Source organism: Copidosoma floridanum, unplaced genomic scaffold (genome assembly GCF_036245765.1).
Source record: "Copidosoma floridanum isolate Cflo_tuat_1 unplaced genomic scaffold, Cflo_Japanese_pri ptg000028l, whole genome shotgun sequence".
Classification (NCBI taxonomy): Eukaryota; Metazoa; Arthropoda; class Insecta; order Hymenoptera; family Encyrtidae; genus Copidosoma; species Copidosoma floridanum.
In genome coordinates, this window is record NW_028321905.1 from 596,112 (window position 1) to 616,181 (window position 20,070).

The window sequence follows — 20,070 nt, forward strand, 5'->3', positions numbered from 1 at the left end:
GCGATAAGTTTTAGGATGCATTACATGTAGAGTTTTCTAACTTGACTTTTTTAGTATTACTTAAAATTAAAACAGTATAGAAAAAATCATGCATTTTATCACAATTTCTTTTATGAGATTTTGAGACAAAATCTAAGTGAAACGAGATTTTCTGTAGTAATATCTCACTTTCTGTATACACATGCACTTGAACTGAATACTTCCACTGTAGGCCGATATAATCAGCTTATTAGAAGGCTTATTTTGAATAAAATTTCTTGCAGTGTGCATCTCACATAGTTTATTGGATAAGTTTAACGATAAGAAAAATATTTTTTATAAACATATTATTAAAAATGCAGGGAACATATGATAATTAACGATTTTATGCAAAGCAATACAGAAAAATCATGTTTTTTAAGTATATCTACAAGTCAATCAACAAAAGCCATATTCAACGGTATGCCATTTGTAGACATTGTTAGAGCAAACTTAAACTATTAAAATTCGTTCATCATTAATTAAATGAATCGAAGTATAACGGTGAAAAAAATCCACATTTTTTTTGCAGCTCCAAAACTTGGTGTCAAAGTGTCTCTCATCAGCATAAACCACCCACATTTTTTCATAAAAAAAATTCTGTTACTTTTTGGCAGAATGCCTTTGTTCATTAACAGGTGTCAAATGTGTTATTAAATCTTGTGTGGGTACTGTCATCTGACAAAGCCTAGTAGAAGCTCCCTGTTTTTGATGTAACATCTTGTTTATAAATTCTCTGATGGGATAACTAATTTCACAATTTTTGATCCACAAAGTGGTCTTCACAAAATTTTCACTCTTTCGCGTATAGTTTTTTGCGAACATATTAATATCAAATTAGCATATCCGCATAAAACTAATACATTCGAAGAGTTTCACGTCGTTTTACCAATTTAATAAAAAAATTTACAGTTGTTTGGTGTTTAATAGCCAAGTTTTTAGTGTTCTTTTTTTATCTTTTTGATAATTCGTCAATGGAATTATTAACAATTTTTTTTTTTTAGGCTTGTAGATGAAAAAATACAAGAAAGTAAAAATATTTAAGTGGATTTCAATAATATGCACTTGCAATCAATCGCTAGACTCAGTGATCACAAATTATTCCGTGCCTTTTTCTATTTTGCCATTATTTCAAAGTTAACGTTCCGATTGTAGGTATGCACTAATTTATTAGAAATACTACTATTACACACATTATATTTTTGTGTATAAGCGTTATTCATTTATATGTTTTATTGAATTATTGGTACTAAATAGTTGAGTTAACAAGAATACGAGGAATATATGCCCATATTTATACAAGGTTGTAAAATATCCTTTATATTTTATTCTTTCATTTTTGTGGCATGGACTGCACAGTGCTGCTGTCAGTTTTATTTACTCGAATAATGTCCCAGATGTTATGAATATAATCGTTTGGAAGTACATTAACGTCTTCTTTTGTTTCCAATAATTTCTTGAAGCGTAAGGGAGACTAACAGTTCTCAAATGTTTTTCCGTGTCAGGATATTTTCACTGATTGCCATCCATGTGGGAATCTTTCCAAATCAAAATTTAAGGGATTTAAAAATTTATCACCCATCCAAACTAGAGTTGATAATATACTCGTAGTTCATGTTGCTTTGCTTAACCACTTGTACGTGGTAAGCTTTCAAAAGTAGACGTTTTTTTCAGAGTACATTACTTGTACTAATGGTATCACAACTCTTGCAGAGTAAAAGCTCTCCTATGTTTTGCGGACCACTTGAAGGGAACTTAAGATAATTTTATTGCTGTATGAGTTCTTCTCTACTATTAAAATGTTGTTTTGTATAAAAGGAGTAAGTATACAATAGTTTCGATGCATCCGTCAAAATGTTTCCATTGATTTCCAAAATTTCATTCGTGCTCTGATTATAGAGACTGGATATAGTATTACAATGTGTAAAAAATATAAGAGGGCAATGTATTAACGCAAATACGAATATTTAAAACTATTGAGTCGATGAAAATATAAAACATACATCCCACCAAATGCTTGTTCCTTCATTTGCTTCTTCGTCTCGTCCTTTCCTTAATCCAATTTTCAGAAACGCAGCTGGTATTTCAAAAGACAGAAGAAGACTTACAAGGCGTATTGAAAAATGAGTGTTAAATAACGTAAAGATGCTATTAACTATTTCATGCTGTTCTCCAGCTCACTGTTGTGTATTATCTTGTTAATGTGTATATATTAAGACAATTTTAAATGTTTATTTCACTATTACAATCTTTTTTATAGGTTGCAAATCTTTAAAAATATATATTTGTTCATAATAATAAAATTAACAAATTATCAATGATGGCAGTTAATATTTCATCACGCTACCATACTTGAATAAAAATCGTCAAAATCGGGTAACACATGGCCGAGATTTAACTTTTTATTCTCGAGGTCTGAATTTTAAATCGTTTGATCAAAAAAGTCTTAGTAAGAAATAACAGACATGTCTTTGTGACTCAATCAGAAGGTCTTCAATAAACATTACAATGAGACCGTAATAAGATTGTACTTAAAAAATAAATTGCTGGATATACAAGTTTGGGATTGAACGAGCTTCTATCCAAATAACAAACGTCTATGTTGATAAATAAGCAACAAGCGTAAGGAAACAACTAAAAAATCATCCTGGCTTTTAAACATTTAACAAAAAATTTTTTTTATGTAATTCATAAAAAAAGTTCCAGGTCTCTGAGTATACCAGTTTTATGGCAATATATTAATATTTTCTTGAGATATCCGAAAAAAAACCATGCGTAAAAGAAAAAAACTTTTAAAGACCAAATTATTACTGAAAAATTACAAAAACGGTTATGCCATTAGCAAACTCGTAAACTAGACGTTACAAAAAAAAGAGCTTCTCTTAGGCCTTGTCAGACCACAGCATCTACATAGGATTTAATTACACATTTGACACCTTTTCATAAACAAATGCGTTTTGTCAAAAAGTAACCAATTTTTTTTACGAAAAAATTAAGTGGTTTTCTGCTTATAGAAAAAATGAGTCTTCCTTAATTGTTCATCTTTTTGGCGTTATATTTCAATATTTTGCAACAATAACTCAGATCGCAAATTGTTCGTTCTGTTATTATCTACAAATAGCGTACCACTTATTATAGCCGTTATTAATTGGCTTGAAGATAAGATTAAAAAACAATATTTTCTCAAATTTTTTTTGCATGCTTTCTTCAATTACAGTTCATTCCCCAAATTTGTAATGCCATTCAATGGCAAAAATATTTAAAATAAATCCAATAAGCTATGAATTATACTGTAAGGAATTTTATCCTGCAGTTTTCCTAATTTAATCAGCCTACTGCTGGCAAACGGTAAACTGCCTTTTCCCGGCTTTTGATACAGTTTTAGGTATGCTTCCAAATTTAGCTGAGCAAGCAAAAAATATTTTTAAGGCAGACACAATCAAGTTTTTTTCAAGTGCGTTACACGTAGTAAAATTTATGTTTTTAACTTTCAAATATTAACAAGGAGGTAAAAAGTACCTTATGGAATAATTAAAATATTTTTAATTATTTTGCGCAAAAAATTTACGGAGAATCGCTATCAAGGAAATGTGTGGAGTTTGCCTGGCATGACAACTGTCGTAAAAACATTAATATAACGAGTAAGAAAAATAATATTTATGCAACAATACTACAAAAGATTAATTTATTCTTATAACGAATTCATACAAGGTCCTTACAGAAGTAGGTATTAGAATATTCTTATATGTAGATAATAACACTACATTTTTTAGTCATCACATTACGTGTATCATTAAAAATCACAAAATATGATATTTATGCATATTATGTTTTAAGCAGCCAGCTTTAAAATATTTTTTATTTTTTCAGCCACCATTTTGAATCCACCATTTAAACCTTATAAATTGTGATAAAAGATTCTTAGTCAGTGACCCGAAAAAAAGTTACTACAAAAAGTCATTACAATAGTTTAATTTTTAATAAAAAAATTTTCTATATAATAAATTGTCGATTGCCAGTAGTAAAGAGTGCAGTTATCTGTAGCTTGCAATTCCTAAAACTTTTTTTTTTCATATAGACCAGTTTTTTGCTATTCTTTAATGTCCATACCGTAAATTCACTACCCGATTTTGCACTGTGTCTTTTAGATGTTTTTTTTCCCTCAAAAAGTCGTAGTTTCTGATAAGAAAAAGATATAAAGATAAAACTTTGTTAAGAGAGTAGGGAAAAAATTTTCAAATATAAGAAAACTATATCCCAGTCCCTTTTAGCACCAACCAGTTCAGAAAATTCAAGGAAAAACCAAATTTCTGTTAGATCTGCATTAAATAAGGCTATAATTTAGTTGAAAAAATTTTTATGTTTTTATATTATCAATTACTGTGTATTAGACCATGTGTTTATACTAGTCATAGTCTTACAACCTCAGGTTTTAGTTTCTTTTGCCTCTTAAAAAAATGATATGGTAGTACTTTTTGTGTTATTGAATTATCTATTTATATAATTCTATTTTAAGTGTAAAAAGCAAATGTGACCTTGAATTTTGTCAGAAATATTGTTCTTCTATTTTACAAAATTTGAAATTGTAAAAAAAAACATTTGAAGCTTAGAGTCATGGACATTTCTCCCAAACGACAAAACTCCCACCAATCAAACGCCTGCATTTCAAAAAGCTCCCACCAATCAGGACCGAGCTTAGTTTCCCGCACTAAGTCAAAACAGATAAAGTTTGTCGATAATGTAGATATCGTTTTGAATCCAAAATCGGTAGTGTAGATAGCAATTTAATTCCTTAGTAAACGCAAGATGTCAGACCTGAGTCAAGAGTAGTACAGATTACTTTTTTTCTGTTAAGCACATAAATATTTCTATTTGCATAATTCTAGTGTTTCTGACTTAACATCTCAGAAACGAAATTAGTGTATGCATAATGAAAGAATACGTGTAACATAACTTACATTGCTATTACTTATGTACTTATACCGTAAGACATCAGTTTCTTCCTAAATACAGTATTTTATACTACTAATAGTAACAAAAATAACATACAGCAATATTCAGCACACTAACAAATGTATTCTTTACTTCACTCCATTTGTATATGAAGATTGATACTTATTTATTTGTTCATTTTTGTTTTTATAGTTAAAACAACAGATATTTTTTATCGCTAGCTGATTTTTATTATTAGTTTTTCGAACGTATACATAGAGGAAACGCATATTGCGTATAATTTTTATGTTCATTTCAGTGTCACAATGTGATTTTGTTTAATAATTACAAAATAAGAATTGTATACCAATCAACACTTATACTTAACCCATGTATAATTTTGTTGTAATACGGTATTTTTTGTTATACAGAAATTACGTGGATCATTAAAGCAGTTGTAATATTCTGTTAAATATGTTTGGTAACGTCATATCTAAATTATAATATTAATTGCAAATATATTTTAGAAAACATTTTGTTCAAACACTTGCTGGCTGATTATTGCTATTTATTGTTGTAAACAAGTATGACTCCACTCACTTAAATCTAATCTGCAGTTGGGTTTAATAATACAAGTATTACACGTAATTATAAGTATATAGCGTCAGATGCATTTAAAATTATTAAGGTTACATCTGATTAAAAAATACATTTTTTCTTTTATTTATAACAGAATGCTTTACATTTAATATTTTGCAATACTAAACGAAATGGATTTACAAAATTTTAATTTTAATTTGTAAAAGACTTGTACTATTCCATTCTTATAATTTACACATAACAAAATCTATTAGAAAATATTATAGAATGAATTTATTGATCTTTAATTTATTTACTTTCTCGTTATTACCTATTTATTTATCTACCGTTTAAATATGTATGAAAAACTTGTACAAACTACGTTTAACTCTAATCAATTTGATTAATATCTCAATTTAATGGACATCAAAAATCACAAGGCTTTAATCGTATATTCATTACTACTAATACTTGAATCATATGCATAATAAAATTATTAAAATAAAGCAGTTTGTAATCTTTAGAAATGACTGGTGATAATATAATATATAATGGTAATATTAAGTTTAAATATTGTAATGCACATTCTCTTTAGATACTTGGTTCGTAAGTTATTGCTCTTCATTGTTGTACAACATTAAGACTTACATACTTACCAAGACCTTCTTCTTCTCAAAATGTAAATAAAATATAATTAAAATTATAATGTACATGCTCATTTGTTAGAAAATAATTTAAACTTATGAATATTCATCTGATTTTTATTATACATATAAATTCGTTCATAGAACTTGATTATAATATTATTCATTAGGAAATTGAAGTTTCCTGATCTTATTTAATTTGTGTTGGCGATGTACTAAATATACATATGCCAGACATCGGAAATATTTTTTTATTTTTTCATTCATCATCGCCCGTAGGCTCAGACATGGCATTTTTTTCACAAGCATAGTGTTAATTAGCCACCGGTGCACCTGAGTTATGACCAGATGTTTATATACATATACATACATAAACATCTGAACCAACTCAGTTACACCTATGATCACGTAGACGAAGCGTCAGAGAAACAGTAAATCGACATCGGAAATATAATTTGGCAATATAGGTCTAACATCTAGCGGTTACTAAGGAATTAAATTGCTATCTACACTACCGATTTCGGATTTAAAATGATATCTACGTTATCGACAAACTTAATCTGTTTTGACTTAGTGCGGGAAACTAAGCTCGGTCCTGATTGGTGGGAGCTTTTTGAAATGCAGGCGTCTGATTGGTGGGAGTTTTGTCGTTTGGGAGAAATGTCCATGACTCGAAGCTTATTACTATTGCATTTTGCTATTATTTTTTCTATCAAAAGTTATATGCTGAATCTAATATAATTTTAAAAAGCCTGTGAGTAGTATTCCATTTAATTGAGGTAAGAATTTGTTATTTCGATCGTGTACGCCTAAATGCAGTCCTTAATAATAAAGCTATCACCATTATTCAATATTTGTGGCAGTCCTACTATCGTACTTTCAGGTTCAATTTACTGGCATAACCTTTAAGAATTCGCTATAAACAAATTTAGTGTATTGTCACTGAAATACTGCCTAAGTGCAACTGATGAAATGCTGCGCAAGTACAAACTACGTATCGTTACAGTACTGCACAATTACCATTCATGTGCCACTGATTAAATGCTGCCCAAGTTCCACCGCACAAGAACCACCAATCTGCAACTTAAGTGCCACTGCTTAAATGCTGCATAAGTACTACCCAATTTCCGCTAATGTACTGCTTACGTACAGCCGAAGTACTGCTACTCCAATGCCTCCTAAGTACCGACTGATTACCGCCAAAGTACCGCTGAAATAAAGCTAAAGTGCCACTGATTAAATGCTGCCCAAGTATAACATAAGTAGCGCTGAAGTATCGCTGAATTACTGTCCAAGTGCCACTGATTAAATGCTGCTCGAGGTCCACGCAAGTGCCACCAACGTACCGCCAAAGTGCAGAAACTTTAATGCAGCCAAGTACTGCCAAAGTGCCGGCCAACTGCCGCTGCTCAAATGCCTCGCAAGAACTGTCCAATTACATCTCAACTACCGCTTAAGTGCTGATAAAGTACCGCTAAAGTGCCACTCAAACGCTAATGCTTACATGCCTCTTAAGTACCACCCAAGTGCTGGTAAAATACAGCTTAAGGACTGTCCATGCACTACTGTTAGAATGCTGCCTAGTATCATTAACTTTCCGCCCATAGCCGCTGCTTTAATGACTTCTTAGTACCGCCTTATCGCGGGCAAAGGACCACTGAAAAACTGCCATAAGAGCAATAATTAAATGCTGGCCTAGTACTGCCTCATTGCCATCAAAGAACTACAAAAAAGCGGCACAAGTGCCCCAGAAGTACCACCAAAATGCCACCCAAGTGCCACTGCTTAAGTGCTGCCCACGCACTACCGAAGTGCCGCTGAAGTACTGCATGAGTACTGACAAAGTGCAGCTGTTTAGATGTCGCCAAAGTGACACCCATGGGCCGCTGCTTCAATGCAGCGCAATTACTGCTCAATTGCTTCTAAAGTACCACCTTAGTACCGCTAAAGTGCCACTTATGTACTGTCCAAGTGCCACTAATTAAATGCTGCCCAAGTACTGCTAAATTGCCAGTGAAGTATTACTGAAAAGCTGTCCAAGTGCCACGAAAGTACCATCAAACTGCCACGTAAGTCCCGCTGCTTAACTGCTGCTCAAGTTCTTCCTAATTTACACTTATATACTGCATCAAAACGACTGGAGTACTGCTACTTTAATGCCTTTTAAGCACCGCCTAATTGCCTCCTAAGTACCGCCTAATTGTCACCGAAGTACCACTCGAATACTGCCTACTTTCGACTGATGAAATGCTGCCCAAGTACAACCTAAGTATAACCACTGAGTTACTGTCCAAGTGCCACTGATTAAATGCTGCTTAAGTTCTGCACAAGTAACACTAAATTTCTGGCCAAGTTCCACTGCTTAAATGCCTCGCAAGTACAGCCTTGTTTCCGCTAATGTACTGCTTTAGTACCACTAAAGTCCTACTACTTCAATGCCTCCTAAGTATCGCCTAATTGCCACTGAAGTACCGTTATAATAGTGCCTGATTGCCACTGATTAAATGCTGCTTAAGTACAACCTACTTACCACTGAAGTACTGCTTAATTACTGTGCAAGTACCACTGACTTAATGCTGCCTAAGTTCCACGCAAGTGCCACCGAAGTACCACCAAAGGGCCGGTGCTTGAATGCTTCGCAAGTACTGCTTAATCACCTTTAAAGAACCGCTCAAGTGCTAACGAAGAGCCGTTTAAGTGCCAACCAAGCGCCGCTGCTTAAAAGCCTCCCAAGTAACTCATAATCGCTAATAAAGTACCACTTAAGTACTGCCTATGTACTACTGTTTGAATGCTGCCAAGTACTGCTAAATTTTTGCTGCTTGCCGCTGCTTCAACGCCTCCTAAGTACTGCCTAATCGCCGCCATAGTACCGCTGAAATTCTGCCCAGGGGGCACTAATTATATGCTGCCAAGTGTTGCTGCCTAAGAACCACCCAAGTGCCGCTAAAGTACTACTTGAGTACTGCCTAAGTACCGCTGTTTAATTTCCGCCCAGTACTGCTTAGGTGCCACCAAAGGGCCGCTACTTAAATGCCTCGCAAGTACTGCTCAGTTGCCTTCAAAATACTGCCCAATTACGGCTAAGGTACCACTTAAATACTGTTTAAGTGCCCCTTAATATATGCTGCCCAAGTACTGCAAATCGCCACTAAAGTACTACTAAAAAGCTGTCCAAATGCCACTAAAATACCAATAACTGCCACCCAAGTACCACCGCTCAAATGCTGCTAAAGTTCTGTCTAATTTTCGCTAATGTACCGCTTTAGGACCACCAAAATGCTGCTAATTTAATGCTTTCTAAGTACCACATAACTGCCACCGAAGTACCGCTGAAATACTGCCTGAATGCCACTGATTAAATGCTGCCCGAATTCCGCGCAAGTGCCACAAAAGTACCATTAAAGTGCCACTGCTTAAATGCTGCCAAATACTGCCGAAGTGCCGCCCAAGTTTCACTGCTTAAATGCCTGGAAAGTAATGCTCAATTGCCTCCAAATTACCACCCAAGTACTTCTAAAGTATCGCTCAAGTACTGTACAAGTGCCACTGATTCAATCCTACCCAAATTCTGCCAAAGTGCAAACAAAGTACCACCAAAGTGCCACTTTTTAAATACCGCATAAGTGGCACTGAAGTGCTGTTTTAGTACTGCCGAAGTACTGCTAAAGTACCGCTGCCTAAATTTTGCCAAAATACCGCCCAGATACTGCTTAAGTACCGCTGCCTAATCTCCGCTAAACTACTGCCTCAGTGACACTAAAGTACTGCTCAAGTACCGTAGAAGTGCCGCTGCATGAGCGGCACCTAAGCGGTGCCAAAGTGCTACCAAAATGCCACCCTAGTGCTACTACTTAAATGCCACCTAAGTACCGCCTAAGTTCTGATGAAGTACCACTCAAGTACTGGCGAAGTACCGCTGCTCAAATACCACCGAAGTGCCGACATAGTATTACTTAAGAACCAACCAGGTACTGAGGCTTTAATGCTGCCAAAGTACTGCCCAAGTGCCACTCAAGTACTGCTTAAGTACCACTTAAGTGTGGCTGTTTAAGTGACACCAAATACTGCTCAAGTGCTGCCAAGGTATCGCTTAAGAAGCACCTAGGTGCTGCCATGGTACCACTGCCTCAATTCTGCCAAAGTACCACCTTAGCGCCGCCGAAATCAAGATTAAGGGCTGCTGCTTAAATGCTGCTTAAGTACCGCCCAAGTGCCGTTGAAGTACCACCCACGTGCCCCTGGTTTAATGCCACTAAATACCACATAAGTGCTGCCAGAGTACTGCTCAAGTACCGCCACCTTAATGCTGCCTAAGTGCCACCAGTGTACTACTAAAGAACCGATCCAGTACCATGGCTTTAATGCTGTTTAACTACCGCTCAAGTATCGCTCAAGTACCACTATTTTAATGCTACGTGAGTACCGTTCCAGTGCCACTGCGTAAGTGCCACTTAAGTATCACCTAAGTACCGCTACTTAAGTACTGCTTAAGAACCACCCAAGTGGCGTTAATGTCCCACCTTCCAAGTACAGCTGTTTATATGCCGCCTATATGCGGCTGATGTACCGTTGCACAATTGTTACTTGAGTGCGTCTCAAGTACAGCCTGATAGCCGATCAAGTTTGTAAATTAATTATTTTCAATATAAGTATTAATTATTTTTTATTATTATTAATATTGTTTATAATTGTATTTTTACTGCTCTGATTGAATTTCTCATCATGTTTATTATCGTCATTATCATTATTGTTATTAATTTTATTCTATGTGATGCTTATCATAATAATAATTTGACAAAAACATCTTGGCTAAACCAAATAACCTTTTCGTACACTTATTTATCTATTTTACGTTTCTGATACTCAGCCCTTCACCTTCTTTCAATAATTTTACAACTACACGTTTCTACTAATTTTATTACATCCCAGCGCCATCTCTTGTCCACTAGGTTTTTCCTTCATACTTTGTTTATGGACCTACAGGTTCGTTGCTATGTTGCCGCGATAATGACAACGCACTTCATAGTAGCCCACGCCATTCAAATTTTTGTTCAAAACATGCTGAAATCGGGCACTTTTGTAAATCCATTTACTTAACGCATAATTGTCAAAAATATATTCTGTAAACGGATTTTGACTCGGAAAAAGCTGCTCTACACGCTGGTTCCCGCTCCTCAAGTACTTTTAAATATCTGTGTGTATATATATATATATATATATATATATATATATATATATATCTGTGTTTCTGTGCATACGTCGGAAAAATTAAATAAAAACGTAAAGTGTAGAAGATATTAATTAAGTATTAGAATGAGCATACAGAATACGTAAGGTTAATGTAGATGTATTAAAAGTCTGTGTCGTACCATGGTCGTATAGGCTTGAGAGACGTACTTACCATTATCTTTACCAATAATGTTTTAATTAGGAATCAGCGATTCATCGGGGTTAGGGCAGAAAATGACACACGAAAGTATATAACTCTTTCTGTATGAAAGCTGTTTGATGCATTCGTCTAATATTTGCGTTTGCCTAGTATACACAGCAAGGTTAAGGAAAAGTAAAGACAAGAAAGAAATTTAAAGGCATTCTGTCCTAGATCATTGAGCGGGACTCATTAGTGTAGTTGTACAAACGATCTTAGCCACAAACGCCCGTGCCGGTGTTACAGGATTAAATTTTCACGAATCATATGTATGCATCAAAGAGTGTCATTATAGAAATTGTTAATTACTGTTACATGTCATTTTCTGTCTTACCCCCGAGGAATCGCTGATTTGTCATTCCTACATTATTAACAATCGGAGGTGCTTATAATTAAAAAGTTTTGAATTTAAAAAATTTGCAGAATATTAAAGTTAATAGAGGTCGTTTAATAGTATCAATGTCAGTAAAATAAAATCTCACTCTGTTCATCTCATACAAAACTTCCAAACTAAGATTAAAGTACTTTAGAAAACATGTAAAATGACAGTTTTTATCACATCTTATTTACCACCAGGTTAGTATTTATCACCATATTTTTTTTTTTAGTCCTTAAAAAAATAAAGTATTAAGACCTAGATAGTTTGCCTTAAGGGAAAAAACAAGATCAAAACTTATTTATTCGTATTATTATGTTTGAATTGGAAACCATTGCTTTACCTAATTTATTGATAAGGCCAAGCAACTGTTGGTAATACGTTGTTCATTAAAAATAAGTCAATAAACATCAGTAACATCATTTGATGTAAGTTAACAAATTTACTTGACCAGATCAATAAATTTAATACATTGTTCAACATTTAAAAGAAAATTTATCCTTACCTCAATAAAATATGATTCTATTTATCCTGGTGTATTTCTTTTTATCGTAAATTAAATCTGAGTATTTAAAAAAAATTGTTTTAACTTATCAAAACATCTTTTTTCCCAAGAAATCTTATCACTTATGTACCATATCAAGCAGGAGAGCTATTGAGGATTTCTATAAATTCCAAATTAATAAAATATATAAAAATGAGAATGCAGTAAATTCTTTATATTGTGTCTTGTCCATCATACACAAGCGAAAAACCTCGCTGAAACTAAGTAATTGAGGAAATTTGCACCTCACTTTTTAGGTACGACCAAAATATGGAAGTGCGTCATAATTTTGTCAAAGCAAAAAGTGTAACCACTTTTAAATTATCTTCTTTTAAAATGGAACAAATTTTAAACCTAGTATAAGGGTGACCACAGTTGGTTACGTGGTAAATATGTAATGGTGAATATTTTAAGTACGTTATCAAATTTTTCGACTTACTCAAGTCGTTATAATACAAACGATCTAAAATTTTATTTGGACAAGTTTCATTATAAGAAAAATTTTGACAGCATTTTGACTCCAGTGCTTTAAGACAAAATAAACAGTTTTTCTGCGATGCCTTTTTTCACATACATTTTACACACTCACGTATAACGATAAAGTTGTAGATCTTGTTAAATTACAACTTTTTAAAATGGCTAAAAGTGTTTTGGAGCATAAAAATGTGTTAGTTAAAATTTAGAGTTGGCATACTAATATTAAAACTCTTTTGAATATGAAAACGGAATAATATCAATATTGAATCCTGTTATTTAAATAACATTTTTTTGCTCTGATACCTTGTAGATTGGTTTGCCTTGCGAGCAAGACCAAGTAATTTACATAAATTTTTGTGATGTTTTCAGCAAATTTTCAGTGAAAACAACTTTATTCACGTTTTTTAAAGTTTATCGTTACGTGTATATACATGAAGAGTAAAAAGCAAACGGAACCTTAAATTTTGTCAAAAATATTGTTTTTGTGTTCTAAAAAATTTGAAATTATAAAACAAAACATTTTGAAGCTTATAACTAGTGTATAGTTAATTAGTTATTCTTATTTATACCTATTTATGTTAACTCTTAGAACTTTATAATGCCTTTCATGCATTAATTTTTTTATTAGTGATGATATGTTTCCTGCTTCTATTGTAAGACCTAAATCTATATTATAAAAATTATTGATAGTGAAAAAACGTATTGAACATTCTAGAGTTGCACTATTTTTAACAATAGCAGTAATACACTTTCTGTCATAAAGAAATTCCATTTTAAAATAACTGCTTTACAAAGACTTTTTACTGTCTTGTTAAAAATACTTTGAAGTGGCAAGTAACATTGTGATTCAGGATAAGAAATTTTAGTGGGTAAACACTTATTTTTAGATTCACAAATAGCTTCTGTAACCTGGATGAATAAAAAAATTTTTTTCTTTTTGTATCTTTTAACAATCTTGAATAGCTTTTATAACTTAAATTGACCTCTAAAAGAATGCAAGTACAGTTTATTAAGTATATTTACGTATCTGTCTAAAGTTTAACATAATATAATTACTATTTGCAATTATTGAATAATATTTTATTGGAACAAAATCATGCGGAAAAGTTTGCACAAGAAAAAGTAGGAAAGTAGTGCAATCGTCTAGTTTATGTTCCCATTTTTCAATTTACATACTTGCGGTATGTAACAGTTGCTTTATGGTTAACATAAGCAGGGATTGCGACACTTGTCCTATTAAACAAAAGCTTAGTATAGGTGTATTGAAAATTGACTCAAGTGCTTGTAGATAAGTTGGAAAATACATATGACTCTAGTAGGTATACAAGCAATACTGATACATTCATCGTCGTATGAATTAGTGCAAATGTAGATGGTGACACTTTTTTTCATACAAGCACTCTTAAAATAATCCATGCCCTTTCCGATGACAAACATACTAAAGATTCATAATCAAAATTCACAAATTTTTCAGTTCAAGAAAATTTCTTATGAAATAAATAAGAATGAGAAAAATATCCTCCCTGGGTGCGGATCGAACACACAACCTCCTGTTTACTAGAGAGTTGTTCTACCACTTGAGCTACCAAGGAGCCGTTCATTCATTTGCACCGTAGATTGAGATAAGTTTCCATTTTTAGTTCTTTTGAGTTTGCACCTGGGGAAGATTTTTGTCTCATTCATATTAATTTCTTAGGAAATTTCTTGAAACAGAAAACTTGTAAATTTTAAACATGAATATTTAGTACGTTTGTTTAAAAAACTCAAAACCCCCAACAGCCCCCCCCACCGACCCCCCACACATTTTTTCATGGCCCCCCACCGCCCCCCACCGACCCCCCACAAAATATTATATGAATAGTATAGAAGTATGGTATAAGTCTTTATTCAAGCCAGGGGGTTCAACCACGTGTGGCTTCATGGGATAATAACAATCTATGTTTTAATATTTAATCAAATAGTTACAGATTACTGCACAATACTATAATCAGTTAAATTTAAATACAATCAATTGTATTTCGATTTACTAAATCCCTTGTTTTTTTTTTAAGCATAAAGTTTTTGGTGGGCTGACTTTTTTTGTTAGCATTTTGTAACGTTGCATTTTGCCAGCCCTGTCAATGCGTTAAAGTCTATTACCACATTCCTACCAAATCACATGGAAATATTGTATAGTATTTTTTCTCAAAACATCCCACATTCCCCCACCTACCCCCTATGGCCCTCCCACTGACCCCCACAAATTTTTTCACGGCCCCCACCGCCTCCCTACACCACTTTTTTGAAACCTGACCGTGATCATACCGTCTTTACCTGTCTTTGGACAAAACTGTCTTATTGCCATGATTTATTTCATCGTCAGGAATAAATTAAAAGTCATAAATTGATTCATAGGGGGTTGTTGCGAAAAACATCATTATTTATACGACTAAGTACGTTTAAAAACTAATTTATATGGAGTTAACAATATTTTGAAGCCAAATAATATATACACATATATTGGTGTGCATTATTACTATATCATCATCACTTATATAGTCCTTTATTACACAATTTTTCTTTTTACGTACATAAACTTAAGTTAAATTTAGAGTATCATTAATATAAACAATAAAAGTTTTGCATCACTTTATGAGTCATCCTCTAAAGCCTGATAAAACCACGAAGACTTACGTCCATTTCTATTTTGTTTGAAATTAATGCTGAAGTTGGTACAATAAATGAAAACGATATACATTCATCATATGTATTATTAACTAATAAATTTTACCTATACATAAAAAAAAAATAATTAAATCATATTATGAATATTAGATACATTATTATGTTCAAAAATTTCTTTCCAAACTGTATTTTCAATCTCTAAACTGTTTTCTCTATCGACTTGAACAAAAATTCCATTTTTATTTTTGCATCTTGATAAAGCCACGTATAATTGACCATGAGAAAATAAAGGTTTTTTTAAGTATAATCCCACATTATCAAAACTTTGACCTTAAGACTTATTTATAGTCATAGCAAATGCTACAACTAATGGGAATTGTTTTCTATATAAAATAAAAGGTAATGATAAAGTTTTTCCAGTATTTAATGTAATTCTTGAAATAAAAACTTTATTACCAATTTTTTCTCCCGTTACTATTTTGCCTTCTACGTTATACTTCAGTAATTTAGTAATTCGCAATCGTTTACCGTTACATAATCCGTCTGATATACTTAAATTTCGAATTAACATTACTATTGTACCTATTTTTTATTTAAGTTCATGAGGTGGCAAGCCCTCACGAATGTTGTTTAACATTTCTACAGAAAAATTTATATAAATATTATCATCTAATTTATCAACACCTTTATATATTGCAGTATCGATACTGTAATAAGTTTAGGTTTCCCTATGTAATTTACTTAAAATCTATTTGTTTAAAAAAAAAGTATATTCATTATGTGAAGTAAGTATCACGTTATTGTCAAAACAGTTGCTGTAATTACTAAATATTTTGGTACAGACATTCTCTGTTATCCAGAATTTAGGAATGTTGAATGTTTTTATGTCCCCTTCTCCAATTCTTAACAATAATTTTAAAAATTCGTTATTACTAGAACGGATATTATTTTGTAATCTTAAAATTTTTAAGAAGTTCCATAAAAATAATGATTTAATAGTTTCTTCTATTATTATAGTTTTATTACTGTTTCTTATAACTGGAAGGATGTGTCGAAAATCTCCTCCTAATACTATTAATTTATCACCAAACCAAAGTTTTGTATTACACAAGTCTCTTAACGTTCTATCAACGATTTCTAGAGCTTTTTTCGGAATCATAGAAGCCTCGTCCCATATTATTAAATCAACTTCCCTTAATTTTTTTTTTTTCAGTTTCAAATTCTAAATATACACTTTCAATATTATCTGAGTCTAGAGGTAAACGAAAAGTTCTATGACTGGTTATACCTTTTGGTAGTAATACAGATGCAATTCCTGTCCAAGCCATTGACAAAATATTTTTACCTCGAGAAATGAAGTAATAAATTAGTGTCTTATATAAGTAGGTTTTTTCGGATTCACCAGGACCATCTATGAAATATACTTTCTCATCTTGTTCACAAATAGTTTTAAAATTTTTCTTTGATCTTCATTTAAATTTGTGTACATTATATCGAACATTTTTTTACTGAAAGATATTTCCTCAATATTGCAATTATTTATATGATTGCTAATGGTTGGTGTCGGTAAACTAAAAGACTCACATGATTTACCTTCCGATACCAAAATTTGATTAATATGTAGAAGAGCACAATTATTATTATCATTATCAAAGTCTTCCGTAAAATATTTTTTGTACTCATTCCATATTTTATCTCCTTGAATGTTTTCTGAAATCAAAAACCAAGCAAAAAATTGTCTTTACTATATGGAAACATAATTTTTATGGCTTCTTTATAAATATTGTCGATTTCAGAATCATTTTCTATTGACTTCAATGCCATTGCAGTATCCCTGAAATTTTTATATGTTATTCCATTATGTTTTTTAACGTCTTCAAACGATGAAGCCCCATGTAATTTATTTAAAATAAGTTTAAAAAAAAAGCGTTTATGATCTTTTGGAGATACTATGTTTAATCTACCTATAGCAATATTTTTCAGTGTAACTTTCTTTTTTTTCTAAATTTAAAGTTTGTTGTCAAAAATGTAATGTTCTGCAATGTTAACATATTTTAGCGATTTTGCAAAATCATCTACTTTATTTAATTCAAACCAAGCTGTAAGGGGTGTTTGATCATTTTTTATTACATTTTTGATATTATTTTCTTCAAATATGAGTTTTTGTTTATTTCCAAGATAAACAGCTAAATGTACAACTGTATGACTCCTACCAAAAATTGTATATTCTTGAAGTCTCCAAGCTGCTTCCATTGGACTTACATATCTAGCATCTACATAACTACTAATTGTACTTTGTATTGATACTGCTTTGTATTGATGCACAATATTCGGAAGTTGGGTGGTTGGCGCGCAGTGCGCGTAGGGGGGCATGAGCCCCACTAGTATATATACATACCAGCGGGGCTGGCGCCCCCTGCGTGCTCCACCCGCCAACCCCCCACTAACAGATTGAGTTGACAAAATAACAACATTACTCGTGTAATTATCAATGCAGGCTGAGAATGAGTTCACAACAACAGAATACGTGACTCACACAGAAGTTGATTAAACAAAAGATAACATAAATATTCATTTTCCAACAGAATGTTTTAATTATATCACAGAAGGTCTTCCACCACACGAATCAAAATTAAAAATTAATGCTGTAGTAATGTTGATAGGAAATTTAAGTATATCAGACGGTCTTTGTAACGGCACAAGATTAAAAATAACAAAATTATTTAACTATAATATAGAAGCAGAAATAATAACAGGAGAAAAAAAAAGAAGCAAAAATTATATTCCTAGAATAACATTGAATACTGGCACCTCATTATCATTACCTTTTGTCTTATATAGAAAACAGATCTCCTTTGTATTAGTATTTTCTATGACTATCAACAAATCACAAGGACAGAGTTTTGATTTCTTAGAATTGTATATTAAATAACCTTTATTCTCTCACGGACAATTATACGTTGCTTCATCAAGACGTAAGAATCCAAAAAAAATTTTTATTTAAATTTAATCCGAGAATAAATCAGAAATCGAAAATATTGTTTAGCAAGAAATTTTTCAGTAATTCAAAAATATGTCACTTCAAAGATCGTCACATTTAAACAGAAATATGTTAATTCATAAAAACCATGAAAAAAAAGTATGTAAAAAATGTATTAAGGGTTTTAAAAGAATAGATGGGTTAAAACGACACATGAAATGTCGTGACATTAAATTATCAGAATGAATTATTGTTTCAAAAGCTCAATTGTGTTTGTCTATTTCATCATACCTGCTCCTAAATTCTGTCTTTTTGTAAATAAAGTCCTCAGGTAATCAAAAATTTCATATTTGAGTAAAGTACACATGGATAAGAAAGAGGTTTCAAATATAAAAGTTCAATCAAGTTGAACAAATAATGGTCCTTCAGAGACATATAGTGAGTAAGGGGAAGAGAACTGACAGAGAGGGACCTATGATTAGTGACTTGAAAAACCCCAAAAACGAGGTATAACTTTGGTACTAAATTACGTACATTTTTTAACATTTTAGATTGTAAAATATTCTATAAATAAGTATTTTTTGGGAGGGAGGTGGTAGGGGGCGAGGGGGAGATGAGAAGGAGCGGAGCAGAGCGGGGGGAGGTTACTCAAATGTAAGTTGATAAAAAATGACAAAAACAAGCAAATAACTATGTGAATCGTGGGGAAGCTAAAGGGTAGTGGTCTGGAGCGGGGGGGGGCTGAGACTCACTTTCGTTAATACAACTATGTAATACAGGGAGACATATATATATATATATACGTATGATACGCATGCGCGCGTGCGCGCATGTGTATGTGTATATGTGTGTCTATTTACATAAAAAATTATTGGTGCCATGGACAACAGTTGACGAATAAAACATCATGTTTCTTGGAAGTGTGTCAACAACTTTGCTTGTATGATGGTTAGTCTGATTGATTTTAAGTTTGGTAAAACGTATAATTGGGAAATCTATTTAGTTTTATGTATGAAATAGTTTTTACCAAGTTATAAATTAAGTTCTTATTGACATGCTTTGAGTGTACTAAGTTGAATACAATATTTCTATACCAGACAGGTTTATCTATAGTTTATGAAGTTGTCTTGAAGTTACATTAGTTTTTATCAATCTACATTCAAGTGAAACTAATTTTAATTATATTTACTCTCTTGTATTGCATTTTTTACAGTACATCATACAAAAAAGTGAAAATATATATTCTTTGTCAAAAAAAGTGCTTGGAAAATTTTGCTTTTTTGTACTTTATTTGATAAAGGCTGAAGAAACTAGTTACATCTTAACCATGAATTTGTTTACTTTCTTTGAAGCAAAGAATTTGTAAGAATGGAGCGATTTGATAAAATTTTACCCGATTTTTTAACATACATATGAATAAAAAAT

At 32.3% G+C, this 20,070-nt stretch overlaps 1 protein-coding gene across 2 annotated transcripts in view; it reads right to left on the minus strand.

The window, feature by feature from the left end:
- cic (Putative transcription factor capicua) overlaps positions 1-20,070 on the minus strand; it is a 1,044,991-nt gene that overhangs the window by 398,410 nt on the left and 626,511 nt on the right. The gene's annotated exons all lie outside the window — the stretch shown is intronic.